General features: G+C 39.6%; 1 protein-coding gene and 1 pseudogene across 1 annotated transcript in view; one reads left to right on the forward strand and one right to left on the reverse strand.

The window, feature by feature from the left end:
• ST8SIA1 (ST8 alpha-N-acetyl-neuraminide alpha-2,8-sialyltransferase 1) overlaps positions 1-22887 on the reverse strand; it is a 175461-nt gene that overhangs the window by 116006 nt on the left and 36568 nt on the right. The window lies entirely within an intron of this gene.
• LOC138988009 (ras-related GTP-binding protein C pseudogene) lies at positions 2077-11441 on the forward strand (annotated as a pseudogene).

Genomic DNA, 22887 nt, shown 5'->3' on the forward strand with positions numbered 1-22887 from the left:
TTTAGGAGAACTGTACAGAGTAGGAAATACACAGACTGGCCCTAAAAAGGGTACACACCCCCAAAACTGAGGATATGATCCAAGAACAAGCCCTGAGAAATCTCTGGAAACAGAAATTGAATGAGATGAGGGATGTGATTTCAGGCACTGACGAAGCAACCTGCATTCCAGCTGGTAAATCTCGTGTGCTTCTCCTGTTCTTGTTTTGTCTGACCTCTCAGCAGGGTGGGACACAGCTGAGCACAGGAAGGAGCTTAGAAGTCCCACTCCTTCCTCACTCCCTTTCTCTCTGAAACACCAGGGTCTTCTGGATCTCCCCCACCCACCCTCCTGGAATGGCTCACAGCTGTTCCTCTGCTGGTCCCTCACATGGAGGCCACTATTCTACAAGCCAATCTTCACATTCTCCTCAAATTCAAAGCCTGTCAGAAACCAACTCTGTTTCCTCACTGAGCTTTCAGGAATAAAAGAGCTTATTCCCCAGTCCCACTTCTAGAAGGACCAATAAAATAAACTGCTGACATAAACCACTTCTGAATGGCACCCCCAAGTAGACTTGCTGGCTCAGACATCTTTAGCCACCAGGGGTGGCTCCAAGCTTGGAGCTGAAAAGTGGCAGGTAATTGGAATATGGTCATGCTCGGCCTCACAGGGTTGGTTCCGTAACCCCCCCTCCACCTAAACACCAAACCCCAAGGATGCTCAAGTTCCTTACATAAAACAGCACTGTGTTTGCAGATAACCTACACACTTCTTGCCCTGTACCCTAAATCATCTCTAGATTACTTATCATACCTAATTCAATACAAGCATTATGTAAATAGTTATAAAGACAATGTAAATGCCATTAAATAGTGACCAGTGTGCAGCAAATTCGAGTTGGCTTTTTAGATCTTTTGGCATTTTTAATTTTCCCAAATACTTTCTATCCACCCATCAGTTGAATCCTTGGATGCAAAATCTGAGGATGAGGATTTGTGGGCAACTGTACTTGGGTTCCAGAGAAGGCGATGGCACCCACTCCAGTACTCTTGCCTGGAAAATCCCATGGACGGAGGAGCCTGGTGGGCTGCGGTCCATGGGGTCGAGAAGAGTCGGACCCGACTCAGCGACTTCACTTTCACTTTTCACTTTCATGCATTGGAGAAGGAAATGGCAACCCACTCCAGTGTTCTTGCCTGGAGAATCCCAGGGACGGGGGAGCCTGGTGGGCTGCCGTCTATGGGGTCGCACAGAGTCGGACACGACTGAAGCGACTTAGCAGCAGCAGCAGCAGTACTTGGGTTCAAAACCTGGTTCTGCAACTTACAAACTCTATTACCCAGGAATGTTACTGGGCTTCAGAAATGGTCTCAGAAATTATTCTTGGGAATTCCCCCGAGGACATACAGGTGCAGCATGTAGACCAAGTTCAAGCTCAACGCAGGGACAAATAAACCAAGTCATAGTCTGGGGTTCTTCCCACCACCTGGTGCTTTTTGTTTGGCACCAGGGCAACTTCACAAAGGTTTCAACAGAAAGGACAGGGCTGGGGTCTGGGGAAGGTGGCCTTCTTCTTTCACATTTGCCAGCATCTGTGTCCGTCCTGCTCCTACATCATCATCCCATTTCCTCCAAGTGCCCCTCTTCTCTTGCCTCCTCTATGTTCAATAATTTTTATTGTGTTTCATTACCCAAAAGGCAGCCTGAACAGAGGCAGGAAAGTTTTACAATGAATTGCCTTCATTTTCTCAAAAGGGCATCCTGGGTAATATCGTCAGTTAACATAGAACAAGGTCTTTAAAAATGAGAACTGAGGACTTCCCTGGTGGTCCAGCAGTTGAGAGTCCACCTGCCAGTGTGAGGGACACGGGTTCAATCCCTGATCTGGGAACTAAGATCCACGTGCCTCGGGGAAAGTGAGCCTGTGCCCTCCAACAAGAGAAGCCAATGCAGTGAGAGGCTCATGCACCGTAACTAGAGTGGCCACCCACTCACCGCAGAGGGGCAACTAGAGAAAGCCCTTGCACAGCAACGAGACCCAGCACAGTCAATGATAAAATAAAATAAATAAAAATTAGGAGAATTATCTTAGGCATGACTCTGAGCTTTGTGAGGTGAGGAAATTTTTGAGCCCTTAATCCTTTTCTGGTTAAATGGAAATAACCAGAAATGGAATACCTTTTAGTTCTTAGAGTGGTCCTAAGAGATAATTAAGGGAATACATGGGCTTTCCTGGTGTCTCAGAAGGTAAAGATTCTGCCTGCAATGCAGGAGACCTGGGTTCAATCCCTGGGTCAGGAAGATCCCTGGAGAAGGAAATGGCAATCCACTTCAGTATTCTTGCCTGGAGAATTCCATGGACAGAGGAGCCTGGCAGGCTACAGTCCATGCGGTCTCAAAGAGTCAGACGCGACTGAGTGACTAGCACTAACTATTATTAGTCCCAATTCACATCTGAGGAAACGGTATTAGGGTGATTGCAGGACATGCTTTTTCCTCTCTGCAAGGCTGCCTATCAGGACCATTCTGACTTACCCTTACCTTTCTCTTCCCTGAAGAAATGCTTTTTAAACACCAAGCATTCCAGATGCCTTCCTAGATCTTTCTCTACTTAATTCTCACAGTGAGTGACCTTGGAGCTACATAGCTTTAGGATTTTTTTTTTCAGCAATTTAACTTGGGGCACATAACTAACAAAGCAGGGTGGAGCATGGGTTTGCTCCCGGGTCTTCTCACTTCATGTCTGGTACTTACTTTCAGCCAGACCAAAGCTCTCGCCTCCAAACCAAGCTAAACTTGCCATTTAGCACAAAGTGCTACAGAAAATTCAGAAGAAAAATTTGTCCCAGCTACATAATAAGACCCCATTTAATCTTTACCAGTGGAGAGTGATATGTAAGTGACCTAGCCACTTACATATCACTTTATACTGGCTTCCTCTTTTCATCCTCATAAAAAACTAAGATAGAGATGATTACATTATCCTAAATTTACAGACAATGAAACCGAAACTCGGTCCAAGAGACTTGCTCAAGTCAAGTTCATGAGGTAAATAAATGTTTGCTTAATTATCGATCAAATTGTATGTTTAGATGGACTCAAGTTCACACCTTTTCCTACAGCATCATCATGCTCAGGTCAACTATACCTTGAGGAGGGAAACCAGACACTGGACAAAAATAGAAAGCATCACATGCATATAACTACTTTTAAAAATTCAAGAAAGAATTATGAATTCAAATTCATAATAACCATAGCACCATTTGCAGTATGGGAGTGCTTTCCCTAGAAAGTTATGAACTTTTCCCTCTATCTTCCATCCAGAGTGCCTCTGCATCTTCCGTCTGTCAGGCCCATTGTCTAGAGGGTGGCTGAAAAAAGACTACAATGTAAAAGTGTGTTCACCCTCCATGCCTGAGAAGGGCCCCACGAGCTCACCAGCCATATGGCTATATAACCACAGAAGCAAAAGCAGAAGTGGAAATAGTTCTCCCAGCAGTAGGAGTGGGAATCAGGGTAGTGGTAGCAATGATTTTTACTGAGATCTTGCTTACCACCGCTAGGTTTGGGGGAAGAGAAAGTTGAGCTTCACCTCCTGCCATCCTACAGGTGATCCTGGAGAGAAGACACATACCAGCTTTTAGAATGTTTAGCAATTTTTATTCCCACCCCCTTTTTCATGCTTGGCACTGATGCTGCCTATTCTTTGCTTCTCTTATGCCTTCGAGCAAAGCTGCTTCAGTCGTGTCTGACTCTTTGTGACTCTCTGGACTATAGCCCACCGGGCTCCTCTGTCCATGGGATTCTCCAGGTAAGAATACTGGAGTGAGCTGCCATGCCCTCCTCCAAGGGATCTTCACAACCCAGGGACCAAACCTATGTCTCTTATGTCTCCTGCATTGGCAAGCTGGTTCTTTACCACTAGTGTCACCTAGGAAGCCCAATTTTTATGGCAGGCAATGAAACTGCAGGGTTAAAATGGTAAAAGTAAATCCATTTTTATGTTCAAGTTTAAATCTTCAGATTATTCATTTTTACCAGTTGAGTGTAAGGTGAGTATTGGAGTTAAAATGCAAGTGGTTTTTATTATTTGAATTCAAGCTTCAGCAGAGCTCCTACCAATTGACGCTATAGTTGCTTTGTGAAGTTAAGTAATTAGGAGCCACATGCTAAAAACTCACTCAGGTTCTCATTGCCTACCAGTGAAAGCCATGCATATCAACAAAGCCAAAAGGACCATATTGGCTTACTGTGCCAGAAAGACTGAGAGAGTAACAGACAAGAGTGAAAACCCAATCACTCAGTTAATAACACCCAGTTATGGCAGAAAGTGAAGAGGAACTAAAGAGCCTCTTGATGAAGGTGAAAGAGGAGAGTGAAAAAGTTGGCTTAAAACTCAACATTCAAAAAACTAAGATCATGACATCTTGTCCCATCACTTCATGGCAAATAGATGGGGTAAAAATGGAAACAGTGACAGACTTTATTTTCTTGGGCTCCAAAATCACTGCAGACAGTCACTGCAGCCATGAAATTAAAAGACGCTTGCTCCTTGGAAGAAAAGTTATGACAAACCTAGACAGCATGTTAAAAAGAAAAGCCATCACTTTGCTGACAAAGGTATGATTTTTCCAGTGGTCATGTATGGACGTGAGAGGTGGACCATAAAGAAAGCTGAGCGCCGAATTGATGCTTTTGAACTGTGGTATTGGATAAGCCTCTTGAGAGTCCCTTGGACAGCAAGGAGATTAAGCTAGTCAATCCTAAAGGAAACCAACTCTGAATATTCATTAGAAGGACAAATGCTGAAGCTGAAGCTACAATACTTTGGCCACCTGATGCAAAGAGCCAACTCATTGGAAAATACCTTAATGCTGGGAAAGACTGAAGGCAAAAAGGAGAAGGGGGTGACAGAGGATGAGATGGCTGGATGGCATCATCGACTCAATGGACTTGAGTTTGAGCAAACTCCAGGAGATGTTGAAGGACAGGGAAGCCTCGTGTACTGTAGTCCATGGGGTTGCAAAGAGTCAGACACAACTGAGCGACTGAACAACAAAGCAATGTGAACCCTGCTAAGATCTCTTAGATGCCATGTTCATTGCTCTAGGCACCAGACACGATGAAGGCTGGGAGGCTCCCATTCCAGTGACTGACTCTATCGTGCCCCTCCGGAGGAAGAACTGAATTTGAGAAAGCAAACTTGAAGAAGAGTTCTACCTCTAAAGAGTTCAGCTTTAGACTCAGCTAAACATCTGATCTGATGCCATCTCTGGCCTTCCTGAACACGTATGTGACAAAGGCTTGTGTGATCACACCCTTCATTATCATATCTAAACAGGGTATTGAAGTAACCCAAACAGGAAATACCATAATGTTTATAACTGAGTGTGTAATTTAAAATTCTATAAGCAACCTAGGAGTAAATGGAATGAGGATTTCCTTATGTGCTTTCTGTATTGAAATTCTAGCCATCAGATGAAGTATAAATCAATGTATCTTTAATACTGTAAGAGGAAAATGCTGTAATAATAAATTTATTGTGAAGGTGATTAATTTTACATACAAAAGTTATGAAGGATTATTGATTACAGAAGAGAATAAACTGTCAGTTAAAGAAAATATTAAGTGTGCCTAGACGATAATTTTAAGGAAAATACTGCATTTTTTTTGCCAATAAATGCTTACAAAATTCTACATAATAATATAAGACAGTATAACAGAGTTGAAATTTCATGAAAATCCAAATCTTTGTATAATTAGTTGATATACTAGCATTCAAAATATTAAAAAAAAATAACCTTTAAGAACTATATTTGATTTTTAGTTATTTAATTACATTTAGAGAGTGAGTTGTTCAGGGAAAAAAAGCCATAGTTGGGAAATCTTCATATGCAAGATTGTCAAATGCCAAATCTGCCCCTAAAAACTTCATGAAAATAAAAAAACCCCACAAACATCATGAGAAATCATCATGACCCAGTCATAGTAGAGAATTCCTCATATCCTTCTTAATTGCTTGATTCTTCTTAAAAGCACTTAACACTATTTATATACTTTAAAAAAAAAAAATTATTTGCTTAGCGGCACCGGGTCTTAGTTGCAGCATGTGGGATCTAGTTTCCTGAACAGGGATTGAACCCAGGCCCCCTCTGCACTCGGAGCACGGAGTCTTAGCGACTGGACCACCAGGGAAGTCCCTATACGTTATACATTTTATCTATAGTTTTACTTATTGTCTGTCTCCCCAAGTCCCACGATTTAAACTCCTTGAGGGCAAAGACTTTTGTCTTACACCAAATAAGTGCTTAATATATGCTGATCAACTGGATGAATAAATTACAAGTAGGAAGAAAAGGAAAAAAAACACACGTTAGAGAATCAAGAGAACCTCAATGCACATTTTGTTCCCACTGGTCAAAATTCAAATTGAGGAAGTCAATTCTTTACAGTTTTAGACTATGGAGACCAAAAAACAAAAGCCTGACAAAACAGTAGCTACAGGTGAGTAAACATTTTCAGTAGCAGCAGATCCAGGATTTTTAAGGTTCGATGACGGGTGAATCCAAAGTTCCTTAACACTGTGCACTAACAAACATTACTCTGATCAAAGTGAGCATGTCTTTGGGATTACAGGCCTGCAGCACAGGGACCACCGGAGTGCTCCATCAGTGAATGGTGCCGGTAAATTCTGTTTCCTTCACCACTGTCAAACTTTCAAAATTTGACTTCTAAAATGTTAGGTAAGTTTTCAGATTTTAATCTTGCCTCCAAAAAGTCCCTTCTATTCTAACGCTACCTGACTTTAGTCAAGTATTGATTTTAACATTTGGCTTTTGGCCATATGTGTATCTAATGCATTTCCTCCATTCAATCAATGGTTCTTATTGTAAACTGTACTGAGTTCATAAAATTCCTTTTAGATTAGTATATGTTAACTCCTTGGGTTAACGTCATAGAGCCCAGATTCATTGCTAAAAATGTGCTCACATAACCACATCAGAGGATGGTTTTGAAAGTGAAGTAATATATATAAAATGCTTAGCACATTATATGCTTTCCGTAAGTATTCATTCTCCTTAACAGTCAGGCACCATATGATTCTGCTTGTTTCCCATGATCTGAGGTTATGATTGCTTTCTAGATATAATAATTAATAGTTATCCCCCTTCCATTCCCAAATATGTCCCTATTTGGATGATAAATTATGTGTTCACTCCATTAAGAGTAGAAGATAAACAGAGAATCCTGTAAAAGAGGGCCTTCCTTTAAGTGAAGAATCTAATGGCCTAAGAGAAATCAGACAAGTTTCTTTTTTATATATATGTAAATTACAGATTTCACAGAGATTACGGCAGGTAGAGTTTGGACCACTCTGAAGTTGTTTTTTTTTTTTTTGCCCTAACATAAAGAAATCTGTGTCTTAAACTACCCGTTCTGAGGCGAGTTTAGAAATCAGGAGTCACTACTGACTGAGAGTCCAGGATCTGGAACAAGCACTAGAAGTTGCTCTGAAGTGAACGAACAGCAGGGCCCTGCCTGCAGCAGACGCGGGAGCAGGTGGTGACAATACCATCTCTATGGCAGAGACCACATCTTCTGTCCACAGCACGGTCCCATAGATGGCTTAGATCCCTGACCTAAGAGATTCAAAATACCCCCTCAATATAGGGGAGAGACCTGTATTCATCTTATTTCTCTGCAAAATTCTCTTGAATGGTGTGGAGGAGAATTACTTTCATGAGATTACTGCTTACAATAATCTTTTCCACAGTTATAATAAAAAAGCTTCTCAAAGATTAATCTTCTGTATAATTTGCCAGGACTACAAAAACAGGGAAAAACAACTCTTGCGTACTACTTGAGATGGCAAGCAATCTTTTATTTAGCAGCATTTTATTCTTCACATTTGAAATGACTACATAATAAGGAAAAAGTACTCCAAAGAGAAATCAATTTATGCCACGTGTAATTTGCATTTCTCTACCACAGGCAGAGCAGACTTTAAGAAAGGAACTTTTGGAAAACAAGTATTTCAAAGGTGATCTGGTTTTCCTAAATACATATTTGTTCTGTAATGTGCTTAACAAGTACATATGATTATTTGAACTGAAGAGCATCAATTTTTCCAGGAAGAATCTCAATAAGCACTTACCTGCAATCTTCCTACTTATGCTTATATATCTATACAACTAGAAAAACTCTAATATTATCCTTTGAGAATCACCTGTTTGCTTTTTTGGTAACTGAAACTGACTAGACTCCTTTGACCAGCATTCATTATTTTATTCATTCAATAAATATTTATGGAGCATTTTCTATGTGCCCAGTGCTATCCCAGGCACTACAGCCAGAATGGGAGGTGGGAAAAGGAGAGGTGGGAATACTTTGCCCTTGTAAATTCTAACAGAGAAGATAGACAAATGATAAATAAAGTATGTGGGTAAGGGGTGGGGTGTGATTTTCAACAGAGCGCTAAGTAAGTCCTCGCTGGGTAACTGAGTTTACTCAGATGGAGGTGAGGAAAGTAAGTCATATAGATATCCAGGATATCCCAGAGAAAGCATTAGGAAGAACGAACAAGTACAAAAGTCTCAAGGCAGGAGCGACCCTGGTATGTTCAAAGAACATGAAGGAAACCAACGAAGCTAGACTGTGGGTTGGGGAGAGGGGTTCATGGAAGGAGGATCAGGTCAGATTGTGTATGTGGCTTTTACTCCAGTGAAAGGAGCAGAATCTGTACTCACCACTAAACTTCTTGTGGCATCATCCACAGACTGCCAAGAATAAATCCAACTCCAAAATCATACAAATATTTGGATTTTATTGAAGTTGTAATGGAGGGGGCTGGGTCGCCACACAACAGAAACTTCAATATCTATCTCTCCCCTGGGTACAATTCTATCATTTCCTCTAGACTATTGGAAGGACTGATGTTGAAGCTGAAATTCCAATACTTTGGCCACCTGATGTGAAAAGCTGATTCATTGGAAAAGACCCTGATGCCGAGAAAGATTGAAGGTGGGAGGAGAAGGGGACAACAGAGGATGAGATGGTTGGATGGCGTCATCAACTCAATGGAAATGAGTTTGAATAAACTCTGGGAGTTGGTGATGGACAGGGAGGCCTGGCATGCTGCAGTCCATGGGGTTGTGAAGAGCCAGACATGACTGAGCGACTGAACTGAACTGAATCCAAAAACTGGCCTTTTCTCCATCACCTCTCTCTCTCTTATCCAGAGAAATTTCACTTGATTAAGCCCTCTAACTTTGACTCCTTTCATAATCATTTAACATCAAACTTAGGTATGAGAAGATCTATTACACAAACTTATTTTGGATTTTTCCCCTCTTTTTGTTCCTAGCCACAATTAGACAAGGGGAAAAAAAATCACAGGAATCCAAATCAAAAAGGAAGAAGTAAAACTGTCACTGCTTGCAGATGACATGATACTATACACAGAAAATCTTAAAGACATCACCAAACAATTAATAGAACTCATCAAGGAATTCAGCAAAGTTGCAAGATACAAAATCAATAAACAAAAATTTATTGCATTTCTAATAACTAAAATAAATTATCATAAAGAGAAATCAAGAAAAAATTCCATGTACAATCATATCAAAAAGAATAAAATACTTGAGAATAAATCTAACTAAAAGATAAAAGACTTACTTGGAAAACTGTAAGACACTGATGAAAAGAAGTTGAAGATGACACAAAGTAAGAGATATACTGTGTTCATGGACTGGAAGAACTAATAATGTTAAAGTGACTATATACCCAGATGCAATCTGCAGACTCAATGTAATCACTATCAAAGCACCAATGGTGTTTTTCACAGAACTAGAACAAACAATTCTAAAATTTGTATGGAATACAAAAAGACCCCAAAAAACAAAGCAATCTTGATAAAAAAGGACAAAGCTGGAGGTAGCCCTGATTTCAAACTATATTACAAAGCTACAGTAATCAAAACAGCATAACATTGATGAAAAACAGATACACATCTCTGGAACAGAATAGAGAGCTCAGAAACAAACCCACACTTAAATGATCAATTCAGTTCAGTTCAGTTCAGTCACTCAGTCATGTCCGACTCTGCAACCCCATGAATCGCAGCACGCCAGGCCTCCCTGTCGCAGTTATGGCGTGGCGGATTCGTTCCCAAAGGATTTCGGCTACGGCGTGGAGGAGGAGGAAGAGGAGGCGGCAGCCGCGGGCGGCGGGGTTGGGGCGGGGGCCAGAGGAGGCTGTGGCCCGGGGGGCGCTGACAGCTCCAAGCCGAGGATTCTGCTCATGGGCCTCCGGCGCAGCGGCAAGTCCTCCATCCAGAAGGTGGTGTTTCATAAAATGTCACCCAATGAGACTCTCTTTTTGGAAAGTACCAACAAGATTTACAAAGATGACATTTCTAATAGCTCCTTTGTGAATTTCCAAATATGGGATTTTCCTGGGCAAATGGACTTTTTTGACCCAACTTTTGACTACGAGATGATCTTCAGAGGAACAGGAGCATTGATATATGTCATTGATGCACAGGATGACTACATGGAGGCTTTAACAAGACTTCACATTACTGTTTCTAAAGCCTACAAAGGTAACCCAGACATGAATTTTGAGGTTTTTATTCACAAAGTTGATGGTCTGTCTGATGATCACAAAATAGAAACACAGAGGGACATTCATCAAAGGGCCAATGATGACCTTGCAGATGCTGGGCTAGAAAAACTCCACCTTAGCTTTTATTTGACTAGTATCTATGACCATTCAATATTTGAAGCCTTTAGTAAGGTGGTGCAGAAACTTATCCTACAGCTACCGACCTTGGAAAACCTATTAAATATCTTTATATCAAATTCAGGTATTGAAAAAGCTTTTCTCTTCGATGTTGTCAGCAAAATCTACATTGCAACAGACAGTTCTCCTGTGGATATGCAGTCGTATGAACTTTGCTGTGACATGATTGATGTTGTAATTGATGTGTCTTGTATATATGGGCTAAAGGAAGATGGAAGTGGAAGTGCTTATGACAAAGAGTCCATGGCCATCATCAAGCTGAATAACACAACTGTCCTGTATTTAAAGGAGGTTCTGGAAAACAAGAGAAGACATTGTTGCAGTGTTAGAGGATTTACCAGTTGGTTTGATCCCCTGGAGAAGGGCGTGGCAACCCACTCTAGTATTCTTGCCTGGAGAATTCCATGGACAGAGGAGCCTTGCAGACTACAGTCTGTGGGGTCACAAAGAATTGGACATGACTGAGGGACTAACACTTTCACTTGCATGACGTTTTCAACTACTTCTGTGCCTTTCCCTCCATGTACAGTCCATGCTTTCTCCTGCCTTCTTTTGGTCTTTTGTTTTTAAATCACATTTTTTATTCCAGCCTCTGATTTCACATCCTTCTGTTACCTGTCTGCCTGCATTTGGCTTCCACCTGCACCAGTCTCCTGAGGTGGTTTGAGACGTCACCGGGTCACCTTGCCACATTTGGTGGCCTTTCCTCTTCAGCCTTCCCAAGCATGTGACCTTGTCATCCCGTCCTCCTTCACGCCCTCTTCTCTCTGCTTTCCCAAAGCAGAGCTCTTTGGGTTCTTTTGTGTGTCTGTTTCTCTGACCACCTGTTTCTTCTAATTTTTCTTTTTCTCAGTTCTGAGTGCCCTTCAGAGCCGTGGCTTCTGGCTCACTTCTTCACTTATTCTTCTGGTCAGCACATCACATCTATGACTTCAGTTAATCTCTGTGTAGTTGACGGAAAAATTCACCTCTCCAGCTCTGACTTGGGCCTGTTTCCATCCCATATTTGAAGCTGTTAGTAAGGCATCTTTACTTAAATATTTATCTTTCCATGATGTCAAAAACCGATGAATATTTTCCCCATTGTTTCGTGACTCATGGCTACTCTACTTCTGTTACTAGTTATGCCATTTTCCTGGTGTCCACACTTAGCTGTGTGCAGTCTGGTAATCGTGTGGTGTAATTGCTTCCGAGGCCCTTGCACAGCATCTCACAGAGGGTGTTCTTTGTTCTCCTTTTTCCATTCTTTTCTGTGGTTTTCACTGAATCTTCACCAACTCTTTAACATTTTCTTGTGGAACTTTCTAGGGTGTCCTATCCATTTCCACTTTTGGTATCTCCAGTCCAAGTCCTCACCCATCCAGGCCTAAGGTGCTGCATTCAACATATATATTGAGGGCTCAGTCTGTATCGTCCTTTATTCTCAAGGCAGACTAGTTTTCAGAATATTCCTTTCATCGTGTTATTTAACTACTCAAGGGTCTATAGTAGCTCTGTTACTCATGCAACAAGTTCCTTCTCTTCTGTCTGGGTTTGTGATATTAATTAATATTGAATGAGTTAATATTTCACTGATGCTTATATTAATGAAATATTTTAGATATACAAAGTTTTTTTGATAAAACAAAAATGTATATATTCCCCTTTGAGCTTAAGATCTGAAACATGACCAATACATATTTGTCAAAAAAAAAAAACTCCTGGAGTTCACCCAAACTCATGCCCATCAAGTCAGTGATGCCATCCAGCCATCTCATCCTCTGTCATCCCCTTCTCCTCCTGCCTCCAATCCTTCCCAGCATCAGGGTCTTTTCCAATGAGTCAACTCTTCGCGTGAGGTAGCTAAAGTATTGGAGTTTCAGCTTCAGCATCAGTCCTTCCAGTGAACACCCAGGATTGATCTCCTTTAGGATGGACTGGTTGGATCTCCTTGCAGTCTAAGGGACTCTCGAGAGTCTTCTCCAACACCACAGTTCAAAAGCATCAATTCTTCGGCACTCAGCTTTCTTCTCAGTCCAACTCTCACATCCATACATGACTACTGAAAAAACCATAGCCTTGACTAGATGGACCTTTGCTGGCAAAGTAATGTCTCTGCTTTTTAATATGGTATCTAGGTTGGTCAATTAGTCTATGGCAAAGATGGTAAGCATAAACAATGGGAAAAAGACAGCCTCTTCATTAAATGGTGTTGGGAAAACTGAACAGCTACATGCACAAGAATCAAACTGGACTATTTGCTCACACTATATAAAAAATAAGCTACAAATGGATTAAAGACTTAAATGTAGACCTGAAACCAAAAAATGACTAGAAGAAAACATGGGCACTAAGCACTTCAGTATCAGTCTTAAGCAATATTTCCTTAAACAAAGGAAACAAAAGCTAAAATAAGGAAATGAAACTACATCACACTAAAAAAAAAGTGTTTTACGTAGGAAAGGAAACTATCAGTGAAACAAAAAGGCAGCCTACTAAATGGGAGAAAATATTTGCAAGAAATATATTTGATAAGGGGTTGAATTCCAGAATACACGAAGGACACATACAACTCAACATTAAAAATTTCGATTAAAAAACAGGCAAAGGACCTAAACAGACATTTTTCCAAAGAAGACATACAGATGGCCAACAAGCACATGAAAAGATGCTCCACATCACTAATCATCAAAGAAATGCAAATCAAAACTGCAATAAAATATCACCTCACATCTGTCAGAATGGCTATCATCAAAGAGACAACAAATAACAAGTGTTGGCAATGATACGAAGAAAACGGAACCCTCGTACACTGTTGGTGAGAATGTAAACCGACGCAGCCACAATGGAAAACAGTATGGAGATTCCTCCAAAAGTTAAAAACTGAACCACTATATGATTCAGCAATTCCACTCCTGGGCATTTATCTGAAAAATGAAAACACCAATTCTAAAAGCTATAAATGTTAAGCATTCGGACAGTGTGAGTGTGTGTGTTGTTGACCCAGAACCACCTCACTGTCTCCTGGTGGGAAGTGGAGGGCTTGACTCTGCTAGAAGCAAAGTTTGAGTCAGTGAGAGTTAAATAGATGTGGTTGCTGTAACAAAAAGATCTCAAGCCACAGCAGCTATCTAAAAAGAGAAAACAATTTATTTCTTTGGACACTTCTATGGGATGGACAGGGAGGCCTGGCGTGCTGCGATTCGTGCGGTCACAAAGAGTCAGACACGACTGAGCAACTGAACTGAACTGATGGGATCACTTGGAAACTCTGTTTTCTTTCTGTTTCTTGAGCTGCCTTCACCTTGGGTGTGGCCAAAGCTGTATCACAGGGCACATCAGTGCTCCAGCTCATGGGAAAGGGAAGGGAATGTGGAAGAGCCCCCACCCAGACCCAGCGTTGGCACATGTCACATCTGCTTATGTTTCACCTGTGAGAACTCAGTCCATGGTTACACCTAGCTGCAAGGGAGGCTGGGAGTACATCCAACTACAGTTCTGTTATAGCAGCAGGACAGATCTGGGGAGTAGCTGCCACTCTGGATATCACGTATTTTTCCTTTGCTCCCTCATCCATCCACATTTTCCCTGTAGGGCCAGGCCCTTCTCGGTAGGGGTCCTTTAGTCTTAGCTCTTCCTTGGCTGGGTGTCCCCGGGCAAGTGACTCAGCTCTGAGCCTCTATGTCTTCATCTGTCAAAGGAGCTCCCCTCTCCCCTCCTGAGGTCGGTTCAGGCTGGAGCCTGGAGCCTGCAGTGGGGCCAGGAGGCCCAGCTCCTCAGGTGTGGGCAGGAAGTGTTTCTCATACTGAGAGTCCAGTGGCACCAAGGGTTTAGCCAAGATATGGAAGCACCTAAGTGCTCATTGATGGATAAACGGATGAAGAAGATGCAGTGTACATATATAACAGAACACTGTTGTTGTGTAGTGGCTGAGTCACATCCAACTCTTTTGCAACCCCATGGACTATAGCCCATGAAGCTCCTCTGTCCATGGGATTTACCAGGCAATAATAATACCAGAGCTGGAAATAATACCATTTCCTTCTCTAACAATGGAATATTACTCCACCATAAAAAGTGAAATCTTGTCATTAGTGAGAACATGGATGGACCTAGAATGTATTATGCTAAAAGTGAAATCAGTCAGACAGAGAAAGACAAATACTGTATTATTTCAATTAGATATGGAATATAAAAACAAATGAACAAATGTAACTAAATAGAAAGAGACTCATAGATATGGAGAACAAACAGGTGGTTGCCAGAGGGAAAGGGGGTCAGCAAAGGAGAGAAATAGGTGAGGGAGATTAAGATGTACAGATTCATAGTTACAAGATAAATGCCACAGGTATGAAATGTACAGTGTGGGGCTGCTGTACATATAACAGATTATCAATAAGGGTCTACTGTATGCACAGGAGACTATACTCAATATTTCATAATAACCTATAAGGAAAAAGAATCTTAAGTATATGTACTTATGTATATATATGGGCTTCCAAGGTGGCACAAGGGGTAAAGAACCCTCTTAGGTCAGGAAGACCCCTAGAGGCAACCTACTCCACCCACTCCAGTATTCTTGCCTGGAGAATACCCATAGACAGAGGAGCCTGACAGGCTACAGTCCATAGGGCCACAAAGAGTTGGACACAACTGAAGCAACTGAGCATGCACACATGTGTGTGTGTATATATATATGTATGTAGCTGAGTTTGCTGTACACCTGAAATTAAAACAACACTGTAAATCAACTATACTTCAATAAAAGATAAAATTTTAAAAATAATGTACAGTATGGGGAAGATAGTAATTATGTAATATCTTTGTATAGTGACAGATGGTAACTAGACTTACCATGGTGAGCATTTTGAAATGTATAGAAATATCACATTACTATGTTGTATAACAGGAACTAACATAGTGTTGTAGGTCAATTATACTTCAAAAACAAAACAAACCCACAGAAAAAGAGATTAGATTTTCAGTTTCCAGAGGTGATGGAGTGGGGAAAAGGCAATTGTACAAAATGTACAAAATTCCAGTTACAAGATAAATAAATATTAGGAATATAATGTACAACATGATAAATATAAGTAACACAGATATATATATAAAGATTAAAAGAGTAAATCCTAAGAGTTCTCATCCTAAGGACAAATATTTTTTCTATTTCTTTAATGTTGTAGCTATGAGATGATGGATGCTCAGTAAACTTATTGTGATAATCCTTTCATGATGCATGTAAGTCATTATGCTGAAAATAAAATAAAAACATCTCTCTTCAGAACCACTTTTCTTATTATAGTAAGGCCTAGGTCTGAGATTATTATCTGTGAAAGATAAGAAGTGAGAAAATAAAGGATATTACAAATGTAGGTGGCAAGGAGTTAGTAGAAAAGGAGACAAATGTGATGGAAATCACGTAAGTCTTCCAAACTATACAGATTTTTCTAAACTAGGAAACTGAACCAACAAACATAAGATGACCTAAGTGGTAAATTTTAGAAGTTCAAGCCCAGGAGTCAAGTTTGTTGGATTCACCTCAGCTTTGCCTTCAGTGCAGGACTGGAGCATTAGTCCTAAAATTTTTCCAGACCATGGCTGTCTCTTCTATGATTTATGGCACACACACCTGGCATTTCAGTGAATAATCATTCTGGTATTTGAACATGTTCAAAATTATTTTCTGATAAAAATTTTGGCTTTTGCATTATGACCCATTTTCACAGGATGGAATTCTGTGCAACAACACAAACCAGGGATTCTCAGTTTTCTTACCAGAATATTAACTGTGCCACCTGCTTGTCCAAAACATATGGGTCTCTCTTTACTCAGTACAGAATATCAGCCATTCAGGTTGTCAACAACCTTCAATTGACCATTATCTAGTTTCCATTTAATGTATGGTTAAAGGAAGAGAGACATAGGGATGTGTTAGCTGGTTTCTCCTTGGAGTTAGAGTTACATTTTCTTTATATCAAATCAAACCACAAACAAGTCAGCTATTTGCATGACTAGTATCTATTTTTAACTGTCCACTCTATAAACTTCCATAGATGAGAATACACCTTGTTGTCCAGGTCAAACGTATAAACTCAGTTTACCTGCAACATGTTGTGAAAACAATCAGGCAGGCATTTTCATTTCATCTATCTATTATCCCTCTTCTTGTTGCTAGGTTCACTACATTCGTACTCAATTTTGAATTGTTTTGTGGATATCATTGACCCTATCTACATAGAAAAGCATTGAGAGAGTTGACAGCAACAGTTAAGGAGAAGCATATGCTTAAAAATGGAAACAAAAGTGGAGATGACTTTTAAAAGCTAAAAGCACTGAGAAAATAAAGGATATTACAAGTGTAGATGGAATGAGTCATTTGATAGAGTGGATAAAGAAACAATTGGAAAAAGAGAAGGAAAAATGATAGATTAAAGGGAAAAAAAAAACATTTTTAGTTTGTCAATAAAAGACAAAAAAAAGCTGCAAACTAGAGACCAGATAAGCCTACTCAATGCTTTCACTGCTTAGAGGTGAACAAGACTGCATTCAACTGAGGGAAATACAAAAAAACATTATCCCTCCAGGGAGAGAGAATCACTATTAATAGATTTTTGTGTGCATTTTTCCTATGCATTAAGTCAATTACTCCCTTAGTCAGTAAATACTCAACAAATATTTATGGAGTACCTACCATGCATCAAAGATTTCAGACACAGCAGTAAACAAAATGCTCAGTAGTTGCCCTTTAGAAATGGGAATTTAGTCTGCTTATAATTTATTGATGCTATATACAACACTGTGGTAAACATTCGCATTATTAGATTTGTAAACATACACATGATTGTTTTCCTGGGATAAATTTTTCAAAGTATTTACTTTAAATTCTATACTAATGAGGTTCCTCTTGATTCAAAAAAATATTGTTACACAAAATAGTTACAGAGCTTAAGCTACTATAAGGCAACAAAAACAAATGTTCCCTTTCATATTCTTCACAAAGATGTCTAGATTAAAAAGCAATGGTATTCCTATTTCTGACTACCATTCAAATAATGCTATTTTTATTTTCTAATTATTTGTACTATCAACTAACTGAACTATGGAAGATGAAGATGTCACTTTTCAGTCCCACCCCAAATTAACATGCACAGACTTCTCTTCATTCCACATTCCCTAAAGAATTACATAAACTATTTAACTTAACCAACATTATTACAGTATTATGAGTCTCTAAGTATGATTTAATAGCTGAGTATTATCACTGTATTTCCTGTCTTGAAGGCTTTCTAAAATTTGCTCTTCCTGGAGTTAAATATTGCCTAACTTTTTTCATTAGCTTCATTTATTAATAACATGCGCTTTCCAATAATTCCCCTTCTAATTCTTCAAAGAACTGTAAATTTTTGTCAATGTGGTCAAACACATCAAGAAATCAGTCAGTTTGATTTTTTTTCTTGGGAACATCTCTTCTGGAGCCCTTTGCCCTCTAGTTCCAATCTGGGCTGCATTCTTTCTAGCTCTGATAAACACATGTCATCTTGAAAACTGCCTTCACCTCTTTTCTGTATTGTATTGTTCAGTTACTTTATCCATATTTTCTCTTTTTTAGTACTTTCTTATTTGGGTATAGCATATATTTTATTTCTTTCTTGAGAAGCAGTGCAGCAAAGTACATTTTTGACTCTTTGAATGTTGAAAACACTCTTACTTAGTTTGGCTGGGTGTAAAATTACAATTTAGAATTTTTTTTTCAAATTTTGAAGGCATTATCCATGTTTTCTAGCTTCCAGTGTTTTTGTTGAGAAATGTGGGATTGTTCTTATCTCTAATCATTTGATTTTAATCATTTTTCATCTTCTTAAGATCCTAAATTAGGGATTCTGAAATTTCACAATAATATGGCTTGGATAGGTCTTTTGCATTCACTGTACTAGACACTTGGTATTCCCTTGCAATCAGGAAGCACGTCCTTCAGTTCTGGAAACAACCTTATATTATGTCTTTAGTAACTTTTACCTTCCCTTTCTTCTACACTTCTCTTTCTATATCAAACGTCTCACCGTTTCCCCATTTTTTCACTGTCTTATTTTTCTTTCCTATTTCGAGATGATATTATTTTCTAAACGTTATTTTACAAATTCACCTACTCAACTTTTAATTTCCACTACCACATTTTTAATATCAAAAAGTTCTTTCTGGTCTTCAGAAAGTTTTGTTCATAGCTTCCTAACCTTTGTTAATGCAATGTAATTTGTGAGACTCATAACCGTATCATTTGTTATATATTCTTCTGCTTCCTTATCGTTTGTTTCATGTATGTTTTTCCTGTTGGTTTACACTGGTCTCTTTCATGTTAGAGATTTTCTAAAAATATTTACAGATTTATACATGTTTACAGTTAAAAATAATGTACTAAAGTGATGAATAAAAGATCTTTGTGTGTAATTACCAACTGCTGAGCCTCATCAGAGTATGATCCAATAGGGACCCAGTCATTTCATGAGAGGATCCCTAAATGTCAGTATCCACATCTTTTTCTCTTTTACTAGTCAGTTTTCCCATTGAGGAATCTTCCAATTTCTTGATGTTATTGGACTGGCCAAAAGGTTCACTGGCCAAAAAGATACTATGGAAAAACCAGAACGAACTTCTTGGCCAATCAACATAAGCCTGGTTGATAACATTCTAGGAGCTAAGTGAAAAGAGGAGGCTGATATCTCACTCCAGAATACAACCTTTCTCTTAATTCCCCTGTTCTCAGCTGATGTACCAGGTGCACAGCCTCTCTGTCTCATCTCTAGTCGTCTGACACATGGACAAAGGCAGCTCCTTGTGTCTGTGGGCAAGGGGAGATCAGGAACACTTTCAATCAATCTTCCTGCTTTTAGTGTCATTGGCACTCACCTCTAAGTGCTGAGTCTATCAGGAATTCTGCAACATAAACTGGTTTCCTTCTTGCTGGGTTACCCTGTTGTATTTCAAATTTCTGTACTCTACATGTTGTCAGACGTGATTGGGCCATCTGCTTCTTATCTCCAAAAATTGTGTTGATGTCTTTTGTCTGCTATTGTCTCCTCTTCCATTTTATTCACTCTTACAAGTTTATTCATATTTATATTCTTCTATTATTATTTATTAGTCTTTCAAGATAGGTCAGAAAACCAGAAGCCAAGTGGTATTAACCTTTTCCAGTTTAGCTTCTTTACTGGTGATTGTCAATAATGTTTTCTGATTTGAAAACATATGTGTATAAAACTAAAAGGCTGCCAGGGAAAATCATTCTGATGATGGTTGCTTTAAAGAAATAGAAATGGGCTATTAGGATATGTAGGGACTTTTATTATTTATCTTCTATGTTTCTATACCTTTTTAGTGCTCTGAAAGTTATCATTTTTGTTATTTTATCAATTTATCACATTTGTCAAATTTATTTTTATTCATTCACATTATGTATTTATATTTACCATTTTGTTACTTTATCAGGTTAAATTTGATTAATTTTTAGAGCTTTTACAAATTTAAGCTAATAAATGCTTGTTATAGAAAATCTGAAAAATATTTAAAAGGACAAATAGGAAATTGAAATTTAAAAAGCAATACATCCACACTGAGAAAAGTGTAAGTAATAATTTTTTTCTTTCTGTGATCTTAAGACCATATTCTCAGATTTTCTTTAAAATTGATTTAGATTGACTAATCACTTACCCCCCTGCCTCCAGCTTCTTCCAAGGCTCCTTCTTATCTAAGTCCTTAGCTTTTGACCATAAAAATATTTATATTTGTCCTTAACAGAAGAAAAATTCCCCCCAAAATGCCTCCTTCTTTAAGATATGCTAAAATCTCTCTGAAGTCTTTTACAAACAAAACATCTCAATGCACTCATTGTTTCTATTTCTTCATTAATCTTTTCACTTGCCTCCAGTGCATCAACTTGACTGAAACTACCCTCTCTAATGTCTTCAAATATATCCAAATGAGCAAACCAAGTCAGATAGCCTTTCCTCATTCCTTACTCATTCTGGTCACTCCAGCATTTAACACTGTTGACCACCTGCTTTCTTCTTGTAAGTTTCTCTGCCCTGGATATCCAAAACAGTGTATCAACCCACCTAACCACCTCCTATTTGCTTTTTCTCTCTTTCCTGACAAAATAGCACTTCTTCCTCCCATCACCTAAATGTGGTTATGTCCCAAGGCTCGAACTTTGGTTCCTAGTACTTTTATTTGATTCTACTAATAATGAAGGAACGAATCACAGTCACATTCCTTACACTCAACCTGAGAACACTAACAATATCACGTCAAGAGCTACAAAAGAGAACAAATCTAGAATGGACCATCAGGAGATATCTAAAATTGGGGGTCAAGGTTGGACTAATGGAGAAAGGAAGACATAGAGAAAAAAGAAGGAATTAAGAAAAGCATTCCTATGCAGCTCTGTCAGTAAAGAATCCACCTGCAATATAGGAGTCAGTCTGCAATGCAGGAGACCCAGGTTCAATCCCTGGGTTGGAAAGATCCCCTGGAGAAGGAAATGGCAACCCACTCCAGTATTCTTGCCTAGAGAATCCCATGGACAGAGGAGCCTGACGGGCTACATTCCATGGGGTCGCAAGAGTTGGACACGACTTAGCTACTGAACCACCACCACAAGAAAAGCATTCAGTTCTTATGAGGCACAAGACACTATGCCAAGTCCTTTCAAATATATGCTACCTCATTTAGTTCTCGACACAATCCCATGCTGCTGCTGCTGCTAAGTCTCTTCAGTCGTGTTCGACTCTGTTCGACCCCTGAGACGGCAGCCCACCAGGCTCCCCCGTCCCTGGGATTCTCCAGGCAAGAACACTGGAGTGGGTTGCCATTTCCTTCTCCAATGCATGAAAGTGAAAAGTGAAAGTGAAGTCACTCAGTCGTGTCCGACTCTGAGCGACCCCATAGAGTGCAGCCTACCAGGCTCTTCCATCCATGGGATTTTCCAGGCAAGAGTACTGGAGTGGGGTGCCATTGCCTTCTCCATACAATCCCATAGTCAGGTACTTTATCTCTCTTTACAAGAATTAAGCAGAAAACCCAGGTCACCTGATGAAGAAGGAGGCACAGTGCTGGAAAAAACAGAGGCTTTGGGATCACACAGCTTTAACTCTGCCACTTACTGCAGAGTTTGGCCAAACTACTTTACACTCTTGTTTTCAATCTTCTCATTGATGAAATGGGGAAATTTTAGTTGACAAGTATTGAAAAGATTGTAAATAAGACATATAAAGTACTTAGTACATAGGAAGTGCTCATAAGTTGTTGTGATTATTATTATTCTGACAATATAAAGTAGGGGTATTTTCATAACAAAAGGGCATGCCATGGGAAGCAAAGGAAGAGAGTTTCAAGAAGAGGAGCAAATGTTTCTTCCAAGGCACAGACCCAAGCCCAGAGTGAAGCCCGGGCTTCCTGTGGCTGCACAACTTTAGAGAAGAACTCTCAGTCATTTGCTGTTTACATGGAGTATCTCTGTGAGAAGGGTCGATGAATGGGTCCCACTGTGACCGAGCAAGTCAGTGAAATAACATGAGTTAAAGTCATCTTGTGAGTGGGGAAAGTGCTCAGCCCAGGACCTCCTACTGCCTAGAGACTGTATGTCCCCAAAAGAGGGGGCTTGTGTCACTACTGAATCTCAAGACAAGCTGTGGCTATCCTTTCTGGATAAATTATTTTGACATACATTTTAAAAGGCAAAAAAGGTATGTATTTTTTGAAGGAATAATAACAAAAAGGAAAAGTATCATAAGCCCATGTGGATTTAGAAAGATCAGACTACAACAAATGCTAAATATTCTCCATACCTCCCTTATAGCATGTCTTAACATTCCTTTGCCATAAAAATACATAAAAATGTGATCACTGACATAGTGAACCAAAAGTGAACAGACTACAAGAAAAAGACAAACTGACCAGAAAAGCTGACAGAAGCATTATGGCCTGTGGAAGTACTCTAGACAGCAGCTGCAGACTTTTCCCAGACACTCTGATAATGGAGAATGTAATTAGTTTTCCTTGACAAAGAAAAATAGGAGAACTGATGAGGTCAAAAATCCATAAATTAATTCAGTTCAATGAGTGCTTGTG

Source organism: Bos mutus, chromosome 5 (genome assembly GCF_027580195.1).
Source record: "Bos mutus isolate GX-2022 chromosome 5, NWIPB_WYAK_1.1, whole genome shotgun sequence".
NCBI lineage: Eukaryota > Metazoa > Chordata > Mammalia > Artiodactyla > Bovidae > Bos > Bos mutus.